This window comes from Aquarana catesbeiana, linkage group LG03 (genome assembly GCF_042186555.1).
Source record: "Aquarana catesbeiana isolate 2022-GZ linkage group LG03, ASM4218655v1, whole genome shotgun sequence".
Lineage (NCBI taxonomy): Eukaryota > Metazoa > Chordata > Amphibia > Anura > Ranidae > Aquarana > Aquarana catesbeiana.
In genome coordinates, this window is record NC_133326.1 from 535,414,034 (window position 1) to 535,437,791 (window position 23,758).

Sequence of the window (23,758 nt, forward strand, 5' to 3'; positions counted from 1 at the left end):
TCTTTAGACTGAAGATAGTTCTTCACTGTATCCCCAGAGATTGGCTAGAGCATGGCAAATATCCAGCCAAGGTATTAGAATTTCCTGTCCTAAGCTCTGGAAGGTTCCTCACAGAGACAGGGGAAACAATCAAATACTCAGGCTGTGGAGCTATGGTAAATCTCAGCTCCTCTGAAACCAACAACCTATGCCTAGCATCCTATCCTAGGAGGCTGCTATATCTATTTAAAGTGTTACTAAACCTAAAAACATTGTTTGCATTAAGGTAAAAAACTTTTTCAGTTTCTCTTTGCATCTCTTCCCCTGTGGGGAAGAGAGGTGAGAAGAGATCAGCGCTGTGCACAGCTGCATCTATTCTCCCCTCTTTTCCTCTTTACACAGCACTTGAGCAGCTGTCAATCAGATGCAGTGAAGAGGAAGTGAGGGGTGGACCTAAGTCCCGCTGAGTAAGTCTACAGGGCCACTCTGTGCAATATCACTGCACAGAGCAGGTAAGTATAACATGTTTATTATTTAAAAAAAACTTTTTGACTTTAGTAACACTTTAACAAAGACATCGGCAATTCACAATAATATTTCCAGTCTGCATTTACAAAGAAGAGGGTTTGTGCAAGAAAAAAATGAAAGAGACACTTTATGACTTTTATTCACAATTAAAATTTCTCCTTCAGTTCTCTCAGCCCAGCACCACCTGCTCTTCTAAATGAACCATAAACTTCACTTAGCACTTCATTAGCAGACACCATCACCTGTCTGCAGAATTCTCAGATATAAATATATCCTTTATAAATGATATCAAATAACAATAGGGTCACCTACAAATGTTTCTTTTATACTTAGGCCTCATGCACACTTGGCATTTTTACAGCTGCTGTTTTGGGCGTCAGGCATTTTTTTTCTACAGACAGTAAACCCCCCAGCATGTTATCATGTGTCCATGTACACATAGGCTGTTATCAATTTTTTTTTTTTGGCAGGGGTGTTTTCAGGCTGGAAAAAAACCCAGAACTACTGCATTTGAAGAGGAGTTTTTCAGCTGTAAAAACGCTCTAATGCCCCGTGGCTCAAACTTGTCTTGCATACACACGGTCACACAAAGTTGTCGGAAAATCCGATCGTTCTAAACGCGGTGACGTACAACACGTACGTCGTGACTATAAACGGGGCAGTAGCCAATAGCTTTCGTCTCTTTATTCGGAGCATGCATGGAACTTTGTATGTCGAATTTGTGTACACACGATCGGAATTTCCGACAACGGATTTTGTTGTCGGAAAATTTTATAGCCTGCTCTCAAACTTTGTGTGTCAGAAAATCCGATGGAAAATGTCCGATGGAGCCCACACAAGGTCGGAATTTCCGTCAACAAGCTCCGATCGCACATTTTCTGTCGGAAAGTCCGACCGTGTGTACGGGGCATAACTCTAAAAATTGCTAAAAAAAAGTGGCAAAATGTGGCTATCCAGCGTTTATTAGCATTTTTGAGCCTCAGGGCTTTGTAGGAATATAGTTTTGCTAATAATTTGGTAAAAATGCTAATAAAAACCCCACCAAAAACGCGAATGCAAAATGCTGCAAAACTCGTGTTTTAATGCGGGTTTCTACAGCTAAAGCTACTGGCGTTTTTTTAACTTCCAGTGTGCATGAGGCCTTAGAGTTCGTCTGGTGGAGAGGGTGTGTACTGTTTAGGTGTCTATGTTTTGGTTTTATTGCAACTTCTAAGTCATTTATATAGGATGTGGTGGAAAACATCATCAATTTTAGGTCTTTAAAATCGTTTTCAGTTAATATCTGGTTTACAGAGTGACCCCCATGTGAAGGTAACAACTGCCAACCCTCTAAAATTCCTCTGCTCACCTTGATCATTGGCTCTTAGTGCCTGGTAGAGTTTAATCATTTTCCTCACTTATTTTGGAACATCGATTACACAAGTGGATGAAAGACAGAAACATGCCATAAATCTTTATGATAATCTTTATCATCTCTGCCAGGAAGACATCTGAGCTGTTATCTGATGCACTGTCAGGCGGTAAACATAAACATCTCATTTTGATAATAATGCAAAGCTATGAAGTTATTTAAAGCTTTTCAGGAGTCAATGAAACATGAGATTGTTTCGGCTCAATTTCACAACATTTTACAGGAAGATAAAAAAAAAAAAAAAATCCTAATTATATACCAATGAGGTCTGGCCACAGGGAGGACTGAATGTTAGGAGCACTGCTATATTCTGGTCACAGTGCCTTTCAATCAGTGGAACAGTTCCCATACTCTCAGTAGTTCCAGTGATGACCCCTGCACTGTAAAACATCTCTCTGAATTCCTGCAGCATGGACAGAAATGGACCCTAAGTTCTGATAATCTTATAGGTTCACAAATTGAGTTCTCCAGAGGCTGCTTGGACAACAGAGGCCAGGATATTCTTCTAGTCTCTCTAGAAATCTCTTGGATTTAGGCACTTTATTCTCCAAAAAGCTTTCTTTATTTACATTGAGCGACCAGCCTGGTCTGGTCTGATGTGACAGTCCTCTCTTATCCAGTGACAGATGACGTCACCTGGAGAACCCACCCCTTGTGATGACATGTGACATCACAAGGGGCGGTTCTCCGGGTGACATAATCAAATGGCCACGCCCCATGGCTATATAAGAAAAGGCAGACAGCGGGAGACAACACAACGGAGGCAGACAGCGTTAGAAGAAGATCATTTCTTTTTGTTTTTAGCGGGTAAGTTGCGGCGAGGAAGGAAACAGCACAAGGAGAAGACAGCACCAGGGGGAGAAGACTGTACTAGAGAGAGAAGACATCTGTACCGGAAAAAAGAAGACACATTGGAGCAACGACAGGGGACAATTTTCATTTTTAATAAAGGACTTGCAAAAAAACATCTCTTGTTTTTTTTAACCCTTCAATGCTTTTTGGGGTGAATGGGTAGGGGTATAATGTATTCATACTCATTCACATGGGGGGCTGGGATCCAGGGGGGTTTGTTAAGGACATGGTGGCCGGCTTCCCGGCCTGCTCCTTAGCAACCAGCTATATACGGTGTTTAAACAGAAAAATAAAAACCACAAAACACATCAAAAATCGCATCACAAACACAACACTTGCAGTTCTGGTGGGATTCCATTGAAGTCTATTATATGCAAAATGCAGGAAAAAAGTCCCCGACCCTTTCCAAAAATGCTGCTGCAAAATGCATAGATGTGAACGTGAATCATAGGAAACCATGTTAAATGCACAAAAAATGCATTGGTGTGAATCTAGGGTAAAAGTGTATTTCCACTTTTGCAGCCAAATTGAGATAATACTTACTTTATATTTGTTACGTGTTCCCAATCACATAGTATAACTTAAACAAATATTTAAAACACAAATGTTTTGCCTTTCTTTTTTATTTTAAATGGAATGGGTTGTTTTACAAGGTGAGGGTTTACAATCACTTTAAGCATCAAAAGTTTAGCTGCAATCATGCTGTCTCCACCCAAAAGAAACCAACAGCTCCTTAAGGCCCCTTTCACACTGGGGCGGTGGGGGTGTCGGCGGTACAACAGCGCTATTTTTAGCGCTGCTGACCCATTGATTTCAATGGGCAAGAGCGGTGAAGAAGCGGTGAATACACCGCTCCTTCACCGCTCCAAAAAAGCGGTTTGCAGGACTTTTTTCACCGTCCTGCCTGCGCACCGCTTCAGTGTGAAAGCCCTCGGGCTTTCACACTGAACAAACAGTGGAGGCTGTTTAGGGGCGGTTTGCAGGCGGTATTTTTAGCGCAATACCGCCTGCAAACCGCCCCAGTGTGAAAGGGGTCTAACACATTTCACCACAAAGAGCTTGATCACAAGGCTAGGGCCAGGGATAGCCCCTATCCTTGTAATCAAGCCACTCATGGTGAAACATGTTCAGGAGGTGGTTTATTTGAGTGGAGACATCATGATTGCAGCTATACTGTTCATGCTCAAATAAAGGTATTTGTAAGAGTAGAGATTGCAGTGCGATAGGGCGTACACAAGGTCGGACTTTGTTCGGACATTCCGACAACAAAATCCTAGGATTTTTTCCGACGGATGTTGGCTCAAACTTGTCTTGCATACACACAGTCACACAAAGTTGTCGGAAAATCCGATCGTTCTGAACGCGGTGACGTAAAACACGTACGTCGGGACTATAAACGGGGCAGTGGCCAATAGCTTTCATCTCTTTATTTATTCTGAGCATGCGTGGCACTTTGTCCGTTGGATTTGTGTACACACGATCGGAATTTCCGACAACGGATTTTGTTGTCGGAAAATTTTATCTCCTGCTCTCCAACTTTGTGTGTCGGAAAATCCGATGGAAAATGTTCGATGGAGCCCACACATAGTTACATAGTAGGTGAGGTTGAAAAAAGACACAAGTCCATCAAGTCCAACCTATGTGTGTGATTATGTGTCAGTATTACATTACATATCCCTGTATATTGCGGTCATTCAGGTGATTATCTAATAGTTTCTTGAAGCTATCAATGCTCCCCGCTGAGACCACCGCCTGTGGAAGGGAATTCCACATCCTTGCCGCTCTTACAGTAAAGAACCCTCTACGTAGTTTAAGGTTAAACCTCTTTTCTTCTAATTGTAATGAGTGGCCACGAGTCTTATTAAACTCTCTTCTGCGAAAAAGTTTTATCCCTATTGTGGGGTCACCAGTACAGTATTTGTAAATTGAAATCATATCCCCTCTCAAGCGTCTCTTCTCCAGAGAGAATAAGTTCAGTGCTCGCAACCTTTCCTCATAACTAAGATCCTAAGATCCCACACACGGTCGGAATTTCCGACAACAAGCTCCGATCGGACATTTTCCATCGGAAAATCCGACCGTGTGTACGGGGCATTACTCTATTTATCTATTCTCTACAATGGTGAGCCAGGACAGGCTTCTTTGACCTGACACACTATTTATCTATGGACAGATGAGAGAAGCAGGTCTGGGATGTTTCAACAAGAATACTACCTTTTTATCTGCCTGAAAATCCTCATTAGCATTCCCATTCTATGTAATATTAAGGAGGGGGGATGGGGAGGTATGTTTAACATAATTAACCCTGTCTGTACCGTGCTGGTAGATCTTTATTATCGGTTGAAAACTAGATGAGTAGATGAGTGTCACATGGCATGCTAATGCACTTAAAAAAAAAACACACAATTCTTAAATGTGATGGCTATATTAGTTTTCTTTTTTGGGTCTTCTTTATTTTTTATCTGGTGAACCAGCCAGTAAGTCTATTGTTTTTCAAAAGAACAAGCCCTCTTGAATTGTGGTATGCTTCTCCATGCAGACTTCGCTAACAAAACGCTATAAACCAAAAAAGCCTGACAATGTAAAAAAACAAATTAAACAAATTTCTTCATCAATTTAGTCCAATATGTATTCTGCTGCATATTTTTGGTAAAAAAAATCCCAATAAGCGTATATTGATTTGTTTCGCGAAAGTTATAACGCCTAAAACTGATATAGGGCGGACCTTAACCACTTAAGGACCAGAAGGATTTGCCCCCTTAATGACAGGCCATTTTTTGCGATACGGCACTGCGTCGCTTTAACTGACAATTGCATGGTCGTGCGACACAGTACCCAAACAAAATTTACGTCCTTTTTTTCCCCCACAAATAGAGCTTTCTTTTGGTGGTATTTGATCACCTCTGCGGTTTTTATTTTTTGCGCTATAAACAAACAAAAAGCAAGAGATTTAATTAATTAATTAATTAATTTAATATTAAATTCAATTTTTTTTTTTTTGTGCTTTATGTCTTGTTTCTGTGTTCCTCAGTAATTTTTTGGGGTCTTCTGAATATAAAATTGTATAATGATGATCTTTGCTGTAAACCTGTATATTTTAATTTAGATGTGAGTATAGATTGAACCTTACCTCAAGCTGCTAAATTTAAATTGATCATGCTGAATTCTTTCAGTTGATCACAGTATTCGAAAACTATATCATTACAAATTGATTATAATCAATTGTTACTAAATTATCCCTTGTGCTTTTTATCTATTCCCATTGTTGTTTGTCACTATCCAGTTGTTTGCACGGATGCCCTGGGCACCCATCGGCCGAATTTAGAATCAATGATCTGACTGATTCGAGCCCAAGGAGTATTATTCCCGGTTCTGCCCACTAGGCTAGAGATCTGTTTTTTCATCTTTCTGTCCCTGAGCAGGGTAGATTTGGGTATGCAAATAAATGTTGCTGCTCCACTCTGCCTGCGCTGGCCATGTCCTCAATTATCCATCATTTAAGGGCATCAGATTTTCCAAAATGGCGGCCGTATGCTTGACGTGCTCTTGCGTTGTAGGATATTCGCCGCCAGTAGCCACAATCTGTCAGAGAGGGAGAGGAAACATCTCTCCTACTCCTCTCTTTTTGTTTCGTCCTCCCCACGCTGGTAAGTGTGTTCTTTCGCTTATGAATATTGTACTCTTGTTTATTCGATACCACCTTCATGAGGCTGCATACCTCATGGTGATCTATTATGTTTTCAGGTTTTCCTTTGGGAATATTAGTCTTTCAACTACCGTACTTTACTTTGCCTTGAGTCCATCTTGCTGTGTATGTATAAACTGCATTCCAGTGGGATATTCACACTTTCTGGATTTGATACCTCATGCTGGACATTTTGTCATCAATTAATTAAATTTTCTCCAGCTCCATTAAGGTAACCCATATATATAATTTTTTATTTTATTTTTCCTGTTTCCTTTTCAGAAATCTTTTTCTTTTAGCTCATATTCCTTTTGCAGACACTGGAGGACAATTCTATAATGGGACGCTTTGCGCATATATGGGACATGTACTTCTCTATCTAAATTTAAATTCCAAGCTATATATTGATCTACAGCAGTCTTGGTATGGTTCATCTTTCTCTATATCTATACATCTTTAATGCCCTTTCATGATATTGATCATATTATTGTTGAATATTTGCATATTTATTCTATGCCAACATAATTGTTAAATATGTTTTGTGCATCAAAACAAATTAACATGAGTACTTATTCCAATCCTTTTGTTGTCTATAGCATATAACACGTCACACCGGAATCTCCTAAAGAAGCTTTGGTTAAAGCGAAACATGTTGAGTGGTAGTGTCTGTACATATGCCTTTCTATAGAACAATTGATTTTGGATATGGATGAAACTGCGTTCTCATGTTTTTTATTTTTGTAATAAATATTAAATGTTATCTATTGTGTAATTGTTTACCATATTTTTCATACTACAAACACCTTAAAAGTCCTGAGGTTTGTCACCTCCATTTCCCCCTCATATTTTCTACTTTATTGGGATGTGGTGTTCAATTTGATTCCTTTGTCTCGTTCTGTACAAACAAAAAGCAACAATTTTGAATTTTTTTTTTTTTAACTTTTTGCTATAATACATAAAAAAACAAATTTCTTCATCAGTTTAGGCCGATACATATTCTTCTACATAGTTTTGGTAAAAAAAAGTTATTGTGTCTACAAACTATGGGATAGATGACTTTTATTTTTTTTATTGTTTTTACTAGTAATGGTGGCGATCTGCAATTTTTAGCGGGACTGCGACATTGTGGCGGACAAATTTGACCCTAAATGACACTTTTTGCTATAACAATGCACTGATCAATGTAAAAATGACACTGGCAGGGAAGGGGTTAACACTAGGAGGCGATCAAGGGGTTAACTGTGTTCCTTAGATGTGTTCTAACTGTACTGGGGATGGGCTGCCAGGGACATGATAGAGATCACTGTTCCTGATGACTGGGAACAGTAGATCTGTCATGTCCCCTGTCAGATCCCAATTCTGCCTCTGTACTAGGCGATCGCGGTTTCCCGGCGGACATCGAGTTCGTCTAACCTGTGGGCATGCTGCACGCGCCCACCCGCAACTACGCCTGCACGAGCCGCCGTACAGCTACAGTGATTCACGCAGAAGAGCCAATCTGCCGCCATATAGTGACAGCGGCTGGTCGGCTAGTAGTTAAGTGGTTAAACAATTTAAGTTCATTCATCTGAAGTAAGTCACAAGGTGAGAGGCTGTGTCAGATATTTGTTAACACAGCCAATAACTACACATGCACCTGGATTTTTATACAGTGGAGTTATCTCCTAACCAGCATCCCAGTCCAGGAAATAAATGGTGAGCTGAGATGATGCTTGAACAAAGATGGCTCCATCTTTCTGGGGAGAAAAACAGGTGAAGGCATTGTCAGGAGGAATACTGTGATCTCTGTAAGAGGTAATATATACAGTGGGGACGGAAAGTATTCAGATCCCCTTAAATTTTTCACTCTTTGTTATTTTGCAGCAATTTGCTAAAATCATTTAAGTTCATTTTTTTCCTCATTAATTGTACTTATTCTTTTTTAATAAATCTGCAAAAATGTCAACAATTCTGTGTTTTTCTGTCAATATGGGGTGCTGTGTGTACATTAATGAGAAAAAAAAATTAACTTAAATGATTTTAGCAAATGGCTGCAATATAACAAAGAGTGAAAATTTAAGGGGGTCCGAATACTTTCCGTCCCCACTGTACCTGAAAGTGTTACACTGACACATTGCTGAGTGTGCTGCACTTAAGAGAACACATATATCTGATGACAGGTACACTTTAAATGATATTCTTTTCTGTTTTATTGTTGGTTTAATATTTGCAAAGTAGAATCATACTTTTTTTTTTGTACATTTTGATATCATAGATTCCACTATGGTTGCTTCATTGCGGTTGCATAGGGCACTCTGTGCTCCCATTCCGCAGTTGAGAGGTTAAGGATCACAAGAAGTAACAGAGCTAGAGAAAAGTTCATTTCAAGTCATAAAATATGTTAGTGTGCTCGGCAGAATTTCATGAGCACCAGGCACAGGAAGCCGAGACTTCTGTATAATAAGGAACGCCATTCGCACTTACAAAGTTTCGTGCAGGAAGAAAGGCGAGTGATGAAAGCGTAGAAGATTTTTTGTATGTGCTGCGGGTTTTCATCTGTTCTCTCCTGCCTGCAGAATGAGGGACTACAGGGGACCAGGCCACAAACCTTCAGTCCCTGTGCTCCATCCTGAAAGGAGAATGCCACAATCAAAGGGAATGGCGGTGACAGAAGATCCCCAGCTGAAAGCCATTGTATATTCTCGCTTCGGGTCACATGCACACGCTGTACTTTGCATCACAGAGACAAGGGCTTCTAATGTAACATTTATGACTTGGATCAACTTCTCTTCCATGCAAGCAGAAATATTTGATATTTCTTTACTTTCAATATTATTGTTGGGGCTCAGTCATCTACAGGAACCCAATTTAAACATATTTACGTTGAACAAGCTGACACATTGTCACTTGTTGGCGTACAATTCTGAGTAATGTGATAAGGGTTTTAATATAAATTCACGAGAGATTGTGATTCTTTTTCTTTTTTATTCTATTTTGAGGCAAAATATTTATATTAAAGCTGAACTCCAAGATAAGTAAATATTGGCTAAATACAAAAGACGTGTGTATTCTTATTTGAATCTTGGTTGGTGTGCTTTGTGTATTTATTCCACATCTGTGCATGAAACTTTGCCTTTGTGCAGGAGCTTCCTTTAATAAAGACCAGTCACTGGGAGGAGCTCTACCTGCTGACATCACGCCGCTGTATCTGGGTTCTGGATCAGCGGCCATCTTGTTATGTTCGGCCGTTTTGTATTACTTTGATTCCACATGGATTTTATATGCTGTATGTTTTATCAACTTTAAAATAAATATACTACACTATTATACCACTTTTGGTGAGCTCTTTTCCTCCCAGGACGAGTCACCCAACCATATCTGATTGGTACAAGAGAACCTATCGTGGGGATCAAGGAGGAGGCTTTGTGTGTTGGCCAAGTCATAACAGGCGGATTTTGTTGATTGTTCTGGTGGTGGCAGAACTAAGAACGTTTCGACTTCTGTAGTTTTCCAATGTTTCTCTTCTCCCTCAGTTTTTCTCCATCGCTCAGCTAATGTGACCCCAACGCTGATGGAGAGGGGCAGGGAAGGGTCAAACAAGGATTGTATGCTAGCCACTGTCATCTTCCTTATCAATTGATGATACCATTGGTCATTAGGATGCCAACAGCTAGAAGTTTGTAATGGTGCACAATGAAAACCTGTGATTTAGTGTAACTAAAAAGGCAGCCTTCATCTACACCTAGGCTTGTATACAATTGGCTTGTATACAGTTTTTGGGCAATTTTTAGGTATTTTGCTAAGGCACCCCTGAAGAAACCTTAAGGCACCCTGGTTGAAAAAGGCTGCTCTATGGAGATGGTTCACATCTCCACTCCAAGTCGTCTGAAGCCAAACGCCTGAAACTCAAAAAAGTTCTGGAGCTTTTTTTGTAGCTCGAATCGGGCAAATTTGAGCATTTATGGCGCGTTTTTAGTCCCATAAAAATGCGTTTTTGGGCGCGATTTTCTGCTCAAATTTAAAAATTGAAAACATAAAATAGCAATAATATATGAATAAATAAATCAGAAATAAATAAAATAAATTAATATTATATAATAATACATAAATGATAACCCCTAATCTTAAAAAAATATTAAATAACTTATTATAAATAATAATAATAAACACCCAAACCTGAACCAAAAAAAAAATATTAATAATAATAATAATAATAATAGTCATGTATTTTTTTATTTTGTGTTAGGGTGTTTAGTTATTTCTTATTATTATTTTATTGACATTTTTGAAGGGTTAGGGGTTAATTATTTATTTACTATTTCTTAGTATTAAGTTATTAAATTTATTTATGTATGATTATTTTTATTTATTTGTGTATTTATTTTACATTTATTTATTCATTTATTATTATTATTATTATTATTAGTAGTAGTAGTTTTAACAACCTAAACCTAGCAAAAAAATAAATAACCCTATGTCAGAAAGCTAGTTCAGCTAATACTAATTCCCATACAGCTAATGCAAATTCTTCTGCAACTAATGCTAATTCTTCTGCAGCTACTGCTCATTCCCAAACAGCTAATGCACGTGCATGTGTACCAGCACACAGATGAGCTCAGGCTAATATCCAGTGTGATCCAAAAAAACAAGCGCGCATCCGCTAATTAATTCTTGAACATAACCAAATATAAACATAAAAACACCTTGATGGCATGTATTACTATATATGGCTGTAAAGAAACAGCGATATATTCCAGTGAGAATTTTTTTTTTTTTTAGTGCCGCTTACCAGATCAGTTGGACCTCAAGTTATAGAGATCATGGGAGCCTGTTGCATCAACCTGCCGGCACCAATAGCCTCCACCCGTCCTTCAATCCAGGGAATGCACTCTCAGTCAGCCCCAACGACCAAAGGTAACTTCTCTCTTCTCTTGAATGCCACACTCCAGAAAAATAAACCACCCCTAATCCGGATCTCTTTGCAAAGATGGTCCCAGAGGTTTATTAATTTAACCTGGCTATAGGCTACTACCAGGGAATAGACACAAACCCATTTACTGGTAGCTTGCTCCGCTTGCCAAGGGGTGCAAACTTTAAACTTTAGAAAACATCCGTAAACAATCGCCTTCCCACGAGGTACTGCTGGCTTGCCTGTGAATGCTGAATTAAATCAAGAGAAGAAACCTCTGGGACCATCATTACAAAGAGATCCAGATTAGGGGTCCCTCTCAGGTAGTTTTTCGTTTATATTTTTATACAAATCAGATTTTAAAATTAGCACCAATTTAATACATATACAGATAATAGCGAAACCGAGCCGTTGCCCCCAGCAACCAACATCCAGCTGTTATATTTTTGTAGTTATGGCAGCTAAGAGCAGTGTGAGCAGGAATCTGTCCAGTGGTAATAAATCTCCTGGGGGATGCAAGTGGCGGACTATCACAGACACATGAATGATGTATGGTGGCTGTCCCACCATACAGTGACTGGCGAATTATGTATGACAACCATCCCACCATACGATGGTTGACACTACCTTGGCTCAGTGAGTTAGTGCACTCATAGAGATTGATTCCATGTGACACTAATATCATGTGACTTCCTGCATTAAATGTAAATTGTGGAGTTCGGTTCTACAGAACAATTTCATCCAATTAAACGGCTCTTCCTCAAATTAGTAGCAGGGCATCTAAATTTATATTCTCAGATTGTCTTGGTATTCGCTAAAATTATTAATGCAGTATTAAACGCAAAATCAAAAAATGTAATATATTGCAGCCTACCAATCTTTAGAAGTGGTGGTTGCTTTAGGTTTTTTTTTTTTTTTGTTTAGGCTTCTTTCCCTGAGTTTTCACCGGTGTTAATTTCATAAATGAAAACGTTTTCGTCATAATTTTTGTCAGCGGCATTTTTACAGTGACAAAAACGAAAAGTACACCACATTTTCATCCACTGACGAAAACTATGACGAAAATCAAGTCTGTTCTCGTTAACGAACGAAAACTAAACGAAAATGTTAGGCAGGGACATTTACCCTCAGAACTTCTGGTTTCCATGGAGCTCCTGCTTCCTTTGGATGGAGCCCGGCATTTGTAGATAGGAGGCTGTCCAAGAGGAAGGTTAGAAAATCAATGGCTGTTATCTGAAGTCTAAAGGGGGATGTTCTATGGCAGGGGGCTTGGCTAAGTAGTTAACCCTCTCACACACTGCCACACTTCATACTGATATATAGAGGCCCCCTGAAGGAGACCTGCTCCTTGTCAGTTGGCTTCACAGCTTGTCCACTACGGGAGAGCAGCACACTCTCTGATCTGTGCAGGATTAACCCTTTTGCTGCCAGAGCTGTTTTTGCACCCCTGCTTAAAAAATCTATTTAGGCCTGAAGATTACATAAACCCCCAACTAAGATGTACTGGAGATTTAGTCGACTAAATACAACTAAAACTAAAACACTTGCAGAAGACTAAAATGGGACTAAAACTAAAATGCCATCTTAGTCCTAAGACTAAAAATAAATCAAAATATGCTGCCAAAATTAACACTGATTTTCACCTGGTGATTTGGACAGTAACACTCTTCCTGTCTTAGGGTGCCTACACTCTGAATGAAGGAACAACAGAGACACCTTTGGCCAGCAGAAATTTTAATCTTGGGGGAGGGGGGTGTCAGATGTACTAACACAGCCCTCAACATTTCCGCTCTCATTTGGCGAGTGGAAATTAGCAGAGGGTGAGTGTGGAGCAGGGGCAGACTGGGCTGACAGTTTCCTAGCTGATAACTTCTGGCAGAAGCGGTGCGGCCATCAGAGCTGCCCGGAGGGGGGCTCCCTGCCCCTCTGGCCGCTCTGATGTCCTGTAAAAAAGGCAGCACCGCTTCTGCCAGAAGTGATCAGCCAGCAAACTGTCAGGAGGGGAGCCGGTCGGATCACACAGCTTAGGGATCTCCTGATGTGACACAGCTTGGAGATGAAATGCCCGCCGCTGTCAAAAAAAATTCCCACCTCCTGGCCTGGCTTCCATGATAGCACACTGGTCAAATGCTGGTCCAGGTGGGACTTTGACAGCGGCTGGCTCTCCTCCCAATTCTTCCCTGCTGCATTGATGGGCACTGATGAGGCTGCACTTATGGGCAAGGATAGGCTGCACTGATCAGCTCTGATGAAGCTGCACTGATGGGCACTAAGGATGCACTAATGGCCACTGATGAGGCGGCACTGATGGCCACTGATGAGGCGCCAATGATACGCAAAACTGATGGGGCTGCACTGATAAGGCAGCACTGATATGCTGCACTAATGGGCACTAATAGGCTGCACTGATGGACACTAATAGGCTGCACTGATGAGGCTGCACTGATAGCCACTGTTGAGGCAGGACTGATGGCCACTGTTGAGGCAGCACTATTAAGCTGCACTGATGGGGCTACACTGATATGCTGCACTGATGGGCACTGATAGACTGCACTGGTAGCCACTGATATGCTGCACTGATGGGCACTAATAGGCTGCATTGATGGCCACTGATGGGGCTGCACTGATGGCCACTGATGAGGAGGCACTAATAAGCCGCACTGATAAGACAGCACTGATATGCTGCACTGATGGCCACTGATGAGGCTGCACTGATGGCCACTGATGAGGCTGCACTGATGGCCACTGTTGAGGCAGGACTGATGGCCACTGATGAGGCGGCACTGATAAGCTGCACTGATAGGCTGCACTGGTGGCCACTGATATGTTGCACTGATGGGCACTAATAGACTGCATTGATGGCCACTGATGGGGCTGCACTGATGGCCACTGATGAGGCAGCACTAATGGCCATTGATGAGGCGGCACTGATAAGCTGTACTGATATGCTGCACTGATGGGCACTGATAGCCTGCACTAATGGCCACTGATGAGACGGTACTGATAAGCTGCACTAATAAGGCAGCACTGATATGCTGCACTGATGGGCACTAATAGGCTGCACCGATGGACACTAATAGGCTGCACTGTTGGCCACTGATGAGGCTGCACTGATGGCCACTGATAAGGCTGCACTGATGGCCACTGTTGAGGCAGGACTGATGGCCACTGATGAGGTGGTACTGATGAGGCAGCACTGATGGGGCTACACTGATAAGGCAGCACTGATATGCTGCACTGATGGCCACTGATATGCTGCACTGATGGGCACTAATAGGCTGCATTGATGGCCACTGATGAGGCGGCACTGATAAGCTGCACTAATGGGCACTGATAGGCTGCACAGGTGGCCACTGATGAGGCCACTCTGATGGCCACTGATGAGGCAGCAATGATGGGCACTAATGAGGTGGCAATGATGGGCACTGATGGGAACTGATGAGGCTGCACTGATGGGCACTGTTAGGATGCACTGATGGGACCTGATAGACTGCACTGATGGACACTAATGAGGCTGCACTGATGGGCACTGATAGGCTGCACTGATGTGAGATGATATGCTTTATGTATAATATTGGTAAAGTTGTTGTTGTTAATATTTATTTTTGTAACTTAATTCTGCATAAAACATTTAAAGTGTAATTTCATGAGATAATTTGCAAGGGCGTGTTTAGGGGAGGAATTAGGGGCGGGGCAGGGTAGGGGTTGGGTGGGGCAACTGGTGGTGAGTAACTCTTATGCCGCGTACACACGGTCGGACTTTTCGTCTACAAAAGTCCGACAGCCTGTCCGACAGACTTCCTGCGGACTTTCGGCGGACTTGCAGCAGACTTTCTAACGAACGGACTTGCCTACACACGACCACACAAAAGTCCGACGGATTCGTACGTGATGACGTACACCGGACTAAAATAAGGAAGTTCATAGCCAGTAGCCAATAGCTGCCCTAGCATGGGTTTTTGTCCGTCGGACTAGCACACAGACGAGCGGATTTCGGGGTCCGTCGTAGTTACGACGTAAAGATTTGAAGCATGTTTCAAATCTAAAGTCCGTCGGATTTGAGGCTGAAAAAGTCTGCTGAAAGTCCGGAGAAGCCCACACACGATCGGATTACCAGCCAGCTTTAGTCCGTCGGCGTCCGTTGGACTTTTGTAGACGAAAAGTCCGACCGTGTGTACGCGGCATTAGGCCTGGCTAGTGGCTCAGGCCTTGAAATTTTGAGCCCTGGATGCAATAAAAAACTGAAGCCAAACTTCAGCTCAAACTTTTTAAAGCGGAGCTTTGCCACGGCGAACTTATCCAGAAGTTCAGCCCCCCTCCTCCTTCCCCCGCTGCCAGGGCTGGACTTTCCATTGGGCTTGACTGGGCTCAAGCCCATGGGCCCCAGCCAGTAGGGGGCCCCGTCGGCCCTGCCCATGCCGAGAGCGGCCAAAAGCCGCCAAGAGCGGCCGAAAATCGCCGAGATACACAGGACATCCGTGTCTGTATCTCGGCGGCGCCATTTTTAAACTGAAAGACTACACTGACAAGTCTGCAAATGACACTGGGGCAAGGCTACACTGACATTGACAAGGCTGCAATGACACTGACAAGGCTGCAGATGGACACTGATAAGGCTGCATTGATGGGCATTTAAACGTAAATTTTTTTTCCTTAAACTTCCCTGCTAAAAGTTTTTCTCCTTAAAATTACCTCCTAAACTTGGGGTGCGTGTTATACGCTGGCGCGTGTTATACGCCGATAAATACGGTAATTGTCATTTTATCCATTTTTATTGCTTTTATTAATCGTGGACCCAGGACGAATACCAGTACAGTATCCCCCACTTATACGCTCATATATTATCTACTTTTGTGAGTAGCCATTTGGCTGTTTTGTCTTGTCCAATTAAACAGAAGTTCTTTAATACTGCACTGAGTCTGGCGCACCTTGTCCTTTTCTATTTCTGTTTTATAGAGCTGTGCATTTGTATAGAAGGGTAGGGCCCGAAAGTGACTCAAGCCCAGGGGCCCCCACCTACCTAAGTCCGGCCTTGCCCGCTGCCGGGCCATTCACAAAGCGTAGCGTGCATGCGCAGTAGGGAACCGGCTGTGATGCCCCAGGGCTTCACTGCTTGTCTCCCTTACCCGAGACCCCCAGAACCTGAGAGCGATTGAAAATGTGGCTCGGGTGAAGACACTGCTGGATTCGTGGACAGGTAAGTGCCCTAATATTAAAAGTCAGCAGCTACAGTATTTGTAGCTGCTGACTTTTAATTTTTTTCTGAAGGAGCCTGAAGCTCCGTTTTAAGCACTTACACCAACAGTTTTTTTTTCATTCGGGATAAAGATTTTTATAAATAAACAAAATCTGATCTTTGTAAGTACAGCTGCCAGTGGTAAATGGTTTTCTCAACGCTCTAACTGTTACATTTGTAGGACAGCTTGTTTAGTTGAAAACTAACAGACATACTGCCTGGATCATAAGGTTAAAATATAAGAAAGAAAAAAGAAAATTGGAGAACTGATAAGCTGCACTATAACAAATATTTGCTTTTGGGTTAAAAGCCATTTTAAGGGAGTGTTTCATGAACCTTTGGCCTGAAATCACCAATGCAGTTCCACTTGTGACCAGAAGATAAGATGTTTTGAGTTCTGTGATTTATTCTAGCAATGTTTTGTGAAGTAGTCTAGATTCAGGTGAATGTACACTTGACTATTGGATAACAGATGCCATATTAACCATTACCCAACCTTTATACTCCTATTCCCAATAATGAGACCACACCAGTTTCTGGAGTATAAAAACAAAGGCCGTAGCAGCCTACTTTATTAACTTAATATAAAAGTATATCAAAAATATAAAACTTCCGTCATCGAGAAAAACAGACATCTGTTATGCAACCTGGATCAAAAAAGAACGTTGGTCTGGGCAATAGCTTTAGCAAATCCATCTGATGGCCATAACAACTATGGCACTGCAGCCCTAAACCAAAACTCTCCAATAGGCCTCAAGCCGACAAGCTGGCTCAGAGACTGCCGTGACTGCAGTGCCCCATATCACTTCCCGGCTAACCGGGAACCAAAAAACCTCCGGACCCATATCAACGTTGGATCCCCACTCTTACTTTTTAGCCATCTTCCTTCCCTTGCCCAGACCAACGCCCGCCGCTGCCACGACAATCTCTCTTCTTACACCTGTTGACATAAGAAAAAAACACAAACCCTTCGACAATAACATATTCTATTCCTAGGGAGGGTGGGCGGGAACTTTCCAAAATCTTCTGCTGTCCCTCCCAGAGCGGGAAGCCCTTTTAACTGTCCCCTCCCCTAAACCTCCCTCCCCCTCGGCTCCACTATAACCCTTTAACATTAACCCTTACCCTGTTCCCACTGTCATGGGCGCCCTTTGCCTACAGCATTGCATGCTGTTGCTCCAGGCTTTTCTTGACTATTGGATAACAGATGCCATATTAACCATTACCCAACCTTTATACTCCTATTCCCAATAATGAGACCACACCAGTTTCTGGAGTATAAAAACAAAGGCCGTAGCAGCCTACTTTATTAACTTAATATAAAAGTATATCAAAAATATAAAACTTCCGTCATCGAGAAAAACAGACATCTGTTATGCAACCTGGATCAAAAAAGAACGTTGGTCTGGGCAATAGCTTTAGCAAATCCATCTGATGGCCATAACAACTATGGCACTGCAGCCCTAAACCAAAACTCTCCAATAGGCCTCAAGCCGACAAGCTGGCTCAGAGACTGCCGTGACTGCAGTGCCCCATATCACTTCCCGGCTAACCGGGAACCAAAAAACCTCCGGACCCATATCAACGTTGGATCTCCACTCTTACTTTTTAGCCATCTTCCTTCCCTTGCCCAGACCAACGCCCGCCACAGCATCCCAATAGTAATACCTTACTCTTGGGTGCTCCTCCACACCCGAATAGCTCGCTGTATACCATCTTGTAAGCCCAAAGCCCACAAATCCGTCCCTACCTCATTAAGATGTACCCCATCACGTCTTAAGTACCTCCATGTCTCGAATTCCAGTTCGCTATGCCTGATTGCCAACCCTCCACAACTAACCACAAATTTACTCACTTCCCTATTGATCTTCCTCCTTGCCCTATTTACCCCCTCCACGGACCTGGCCATTCTCCAACACATGCGGGCAACCATGTCCGACCAGACAATGATCATTTTCGGAAATTCCTTCATCAAGCGCCAGACGTCAAATTTAATGTCTCGCGTAATGTCTATCATTGACCGAATACCAAGATCATTGCCGCCCACATGTATTACCAGCACATCCGGAGGGCCCTCCCTATTTGCATATCGTTGTACCTCCTGAACCAACCTGCCCCACAACATCCCTGGTATACCAAACCATTTTATATACACTTCCCGTCTATCAAAGCCTAACTGCCTACCCTCAGGTCGAGCGTCTCCCCTCCGAGCCCCCCAACATACATAAGAATGGCCCATAATCCAGACCACACTTGGAGCTGCACCTGAAATTAGAAGAAAACAAAACCATGCTCAACATTGACCAATTAACTACTGTCCCACCGGCCATAAAAACCACAAAACAAACCTGACCCCTTACAATTTTACCGCCAGTTGCGGTCGCACATAAGATTGGAATCTGTTAGATTCCCACCGCCCAATCCGTTTTATTAATTCCACATCCATACCCAATCTGGCCGCTTCTGTCGCGGCTCCTATCCGGAATGAATGTGATGAAAAATCCCGCTCCTCCAGTCCCAGCCCAAGCAAACATTTCCTAAAAACAGCTATAAACTGAAAACGCGATAACATATCTCCATTTGAATGTACTAATAAAGGGCCCTGACAGTCCGGCCTAACTTTCAGAAATTCCCTGACTGCACCCACTGGGCACTGAGGGGATCCCTGGATGGAATAAACTCGCACCATCCTGCCTCTTCCGTCCTGATCCGTCTTAGACTTCCTTAGGAATATCGATACCCCGTCCTCTTCCAGTGTAACCTCCTTCAACCCAACTCCCCCTTGCACTGTTTTTGAAGGGCTAACCAACTCCCCTATCCTGAATGCACCAAAAAATGCTAATACAAAAGCTACCTTAAACAAACTAACTTCGTAAGCAGACGAACAAACCCCCACCAGTTGTTCCACAATACCCCCCCAGTATCTCAAAAGTTACTGGTCTCCTTGAATCGCGCTGGACCACCGCCCTCCAATAACCCTTCAACGCCTGTCTCACCCAAAAATCCTTGGTGACGTCGGGCTGCCCTTGTAGCTTAAAAAGGAAAGCCAAACCAGCTAGCTGTTTATTGATCGCTGATACCGACGCACCCTCGTTCAATTTTCTTGCCAGATAATACAGTAACAGCGAACGCACTCCCTGCCCTATAAGCTCCTCCCCCAAAACTCGCACAAAGGACATCCACTCCTGCCATACCTTATTGTATGCTGCCCAAGTAGCCCCACTTACCGACCGCTTAATCCATCCCTCGACGACACCAGTGCAATCTCCCACAGCCAGTCTGGACAAGGCACCCCCTGTTGCTCCGCTTCCGGCGCCAACTCTCTGAACCTGTCCCACTGGAAGCGAGACAACGCATCAGCAATCACGTTCTCCACCCCCGGTAAGTGAACAGCATGAATGAAGACATTCAGTTGTAAGCATCTTAACACTAAGTGCTGCAGCATCCTGATCACCGGCGGAGATGACGCCGTGACCCTGTTTATCACTTGTACCACCCCCATGTTGTCCCCATGAAAGCGCACTTTCAGATCCCTGAACGATGCGCCCCATAACTCCACCGCCAGCACCACTGGAAACAGTTCCAGCAAAACCAGATTCTTCGTGAAACCTTCCTTTACCCACGATTGTGGCCATGGACCTGCGCTCCATTGCCCTTGAAAGAACGCCCCAAAACCTGTTGATCCAGCGGCATCGGTGAATAGTTCCAAGTCAAAGTTACTGACTGGACCTGACATCCACATTGCCCTACCGTTAAAGGATTCCAGAAAGGTATGCCAAACCCTGAGATCCTCCCTATGTGTTTTAACTAAACGTACAAAATGTTTTGGGGATTTGATCCCACTCGTGCTGGCCGCCAGCCGGCGACTAAACACTCTCCCCATCGGTAGTATGCGGCAAGCAAAATTCAGCTTGCCCAAAACCGATTGTAACCTTCGCAATTGTACCTTTTTCAGGCCTATCAAACCTGCCACTTCCCTCCTCAAATCTTCCAATTTCTCCTCCGGTAATCTGCATTCCATCGCATCCGAATCTAATACGATACCCAAGAACGTGATGACCGAGCAGGGTCCCTCCGTCTTTTCAGCTGCCAATGGAATGCCAAATTTTTCTGCTATGTGCTGCAATGACGCTAGTAGCACTGCACAAACTCTAGAATCCGCCGGGCCAATGCATAAAAAATCATCCAAGTAGTGAATTATCAAATTCACTCCGGATACATCCCTTACCACCCATTCCACGAAGGAGCTGAATTGTTCGAACATCGCACACGACACCGAACAACCCATCGGTAGGCATTGATCAATGTAGAATCCACCATTCCAATGACACCCCAGCAGCCGAAAACTCTCCGGGTGCACTGGCAGCAGTCGAAAGGCCGACTCCACATCTGCCTTTGCCATCAATGCCCCTTTTCCATAGCGGCGCACCCACCTCACAGCGGCATCAAACGACGTATACGTCACTGAGCACGCTTCTTGGTCAATGGCATCATTCACGGATCCCCCTTTCGGGAAGGATAAGTGGTGAATGAGCCTGAATTTATTGGGCTCTTTTTTGGGCACCACGCCTAAAGGTGACACCACCAAATCCGCCACTGGCGCCACTGGAAAAGGACCGCTCATTCTACCCAATGCAACCTCCTTCTGTAGTTTTTCCGAAACAACTTCCGGATGTTGCAAGGCTGACTTTAAATTTTTGGGTATTGGGGGGACAGCTGATAAATTGCATGGAATCCTAAATCCTACCGTAAAACCTTCTTCTAATAGCCGTGCTGCTTGTTTGTCGGGGTACTTACCGAGAAACGGTCGCATCCTTTCCACCATCACCGGAGTCCTCCCTTTTGTTCCCAGCTTCTCCATGACGACCTTTTCCCTGCTTAAAACACCTGGATGACGGATGTGTTCCCCCGCAGCCGGAGCATTCGTGTTTAAACTTACATGATCCTCCGAACCTGCAAGCCCCTGAGTTATACTGCCAACAGACACCCTTCTTGTTTCCAGCCGAATGTCCCTGGGTTGACGGTCCACCGGCTCCCCCCTGAAAAAACGGATTCGGTGCCCTCGCCGTCGTCATCAAACGCATCCACAGACTGATGTCTTTATGATCCCAACGTAGTTCCGGGCGTACTGCTCTCCGCTGCCTGAACTGTTCATCGTACCTCAACCATGCCGTACCATACTCTATACGCTTCCCCTATCGCGTCCTGATAGCAGAAAAGCGCCGAACAGTGTTCCGGCTGTTTCTCTCCTATCACGCTAGCCATAATTGCAAATGCTTGCAACCAATTCGTAAATGTCCTAGGTATCAGCCTATACCTCCTCTTTTCCTCATCCTCCTTCTTGGAATCATCCGGCTTGACTCTGTCAAGGTTGAATTTTTCCAAGGGCAGTAATGAAAATATTTCTACATACTCACCCTTCCATAATTTTTCCCGAACCTCATGTTTCAGGTGAGCTCCTAACGGTCCTTCGTAGCACACATACACTTCACAGCGAGCTGCATCCGCCAGCCTAACTATATCTTTTCTCCCCGCAGCCTCCCCTGACGATGCCGCTTTGTCCTTCCCCTGCGCCGCAACACTCGCCACGGCCTCCTGCGCTGGCAACATGACCTCCGCTGTAACTGTAGTTGTGGCGGCCCCCCGCCCTGTGTTATCCAATTCCTTCCCAGACTGCTGCACCCAGGCGGCTATCGGGCCCCCTGCCGGCTTCTCAGCAGCCTCCAGCCTCTGCACTAGCTCCTTAATTCCTGTTAAAAAACCCAAAAACCCCGGAGCTCCTCCCCCCATGTCGGTTCTTACCCTACTTTCTCCCGACCCTCCAGCCCCATCTCCTGCTACTGTTACATTATTTAAACTAGCATTTGCAATATCTTGTGGTAACTCACCGGGCTGCATAGGTGTCGCCCCATCAGCCGACCGTCTGCTTTCTCCTGGCCCCATCCTCCCGGGCAGCTGGGCCGTCTCTTCTTCCGATCCGGACATCTCTTCTCTCCCGCTCCGACCCGATTCCTCCCCCTCGTCCGATGCTGGCCCGCCCGGGATATTGACCGCGGCTGCCGTACTATACGCCATCCTTCCCTTCCTCCGCGCAGCGAATCCACCTGTGGATTTCTGGACAGCCTTCCCAGGACCGGTGTGGGCTACCGCATTCCTGCCGGCCTCCGCTCTTGTTGTTGTTAAGCCAGTCCTGTCCCTTCCTCTACTCTGCCTGTCCCCTGCCGAAGCGATGGAAGGCCCAGGGACCCCTCTTGGCATTGCAGCGGCAGCGATGGCGGAGCTCCCCGCCGTCTTCCTGGGGGCGGGGCTCGCGCTCCCCGCGCGTCTACCGCTATTAGGCCTCTCTCCTGTCCGTCCTCCTGCTGGGCTCCTCTCCTGTCCTGTCGGGGCCGCCCGCCCGCTGACCCGCTCTCCTCCCGCCGATCGTTTAGCTGGTGGGCCCCCCTGGACACTGGCCACCATGTTGCCCGGGTGCCGCTGGGAATAAATAACCCGGTCCGGTGAGAACCGCTCAGGCGGTCGGGAGCGGCGCGCTCTGGTACTGCCTCTCTCTCCCTCACTAGCTTGCGCATTGGGAACCCGGATCGCTGCCGAGATCGTCTCCTGCAGCCATTCCGCCCCCCGCACTGCCGCTTCCTCCCTTAACTGGGCCATGAGCCCTTCTAAATCCGACATGATGTGGCACTGACCTGCTCCTGAACTTTCCAAAATCTTCTGCTGTCCCTCCCAGAGCGGGAAGCCCTTTTAACTGTCCCCTCCCCTAAACCTCCCTCCCCCTCGGCTCCACTATAACCCTTTAACATTAACCCTTACCCTGTTCTCACTGTCATGGGCGCCCTTTGCCTACATTGCATGCTGTTGCTCCAGGCTTTTCTAACTTGCTGCACTTTATGAATTCACATACTTGAATTTCTTTATCTTCAGTGTGAGTATACTAATGCCGTGTACACACGACTGGACTTTCCGGCAGAAAAGGTCTGACGGAATAATTTCATCGGACATTCCGATCATGTGTGGGCTTCATCAGACTTTTTCTTTCAAAAATTCTGACGGACCTAGAAATAGAACATGTTTTAAATGTTCGTCCCTATCAGGAAAACTGTTTGTCTATATGCTATTCCGACGGACCAAAAATGACGCAAGGGCAGCTATTGGCTACTGGCTATTAAACTTCCTTTT

The 23,758-nt window shown here is 44.3% G+C and overlaps 1 long non-coding RNA gene across 1 annotated transcript in view; it reads left to right on the forward strand.

Annotated features, from left to right (window-relative positions):
* Positions 1-23,758, forward strand: part of LOC141134627 (uncharacterized) — a 156,654-nt gene that overhangs the window by 131,676 nt on the left and 1,220 nt on the right. The window contains exon 3 of the long non-coding RNA XR_012243245.1: positions 11,214-11,348. This is a non-coding gene — a long non-coding RNA (uncharacterized lncRNA). The remainder of the gene's footprint in view (positions 1-11,213; positions 11,349-23,758) is intronic.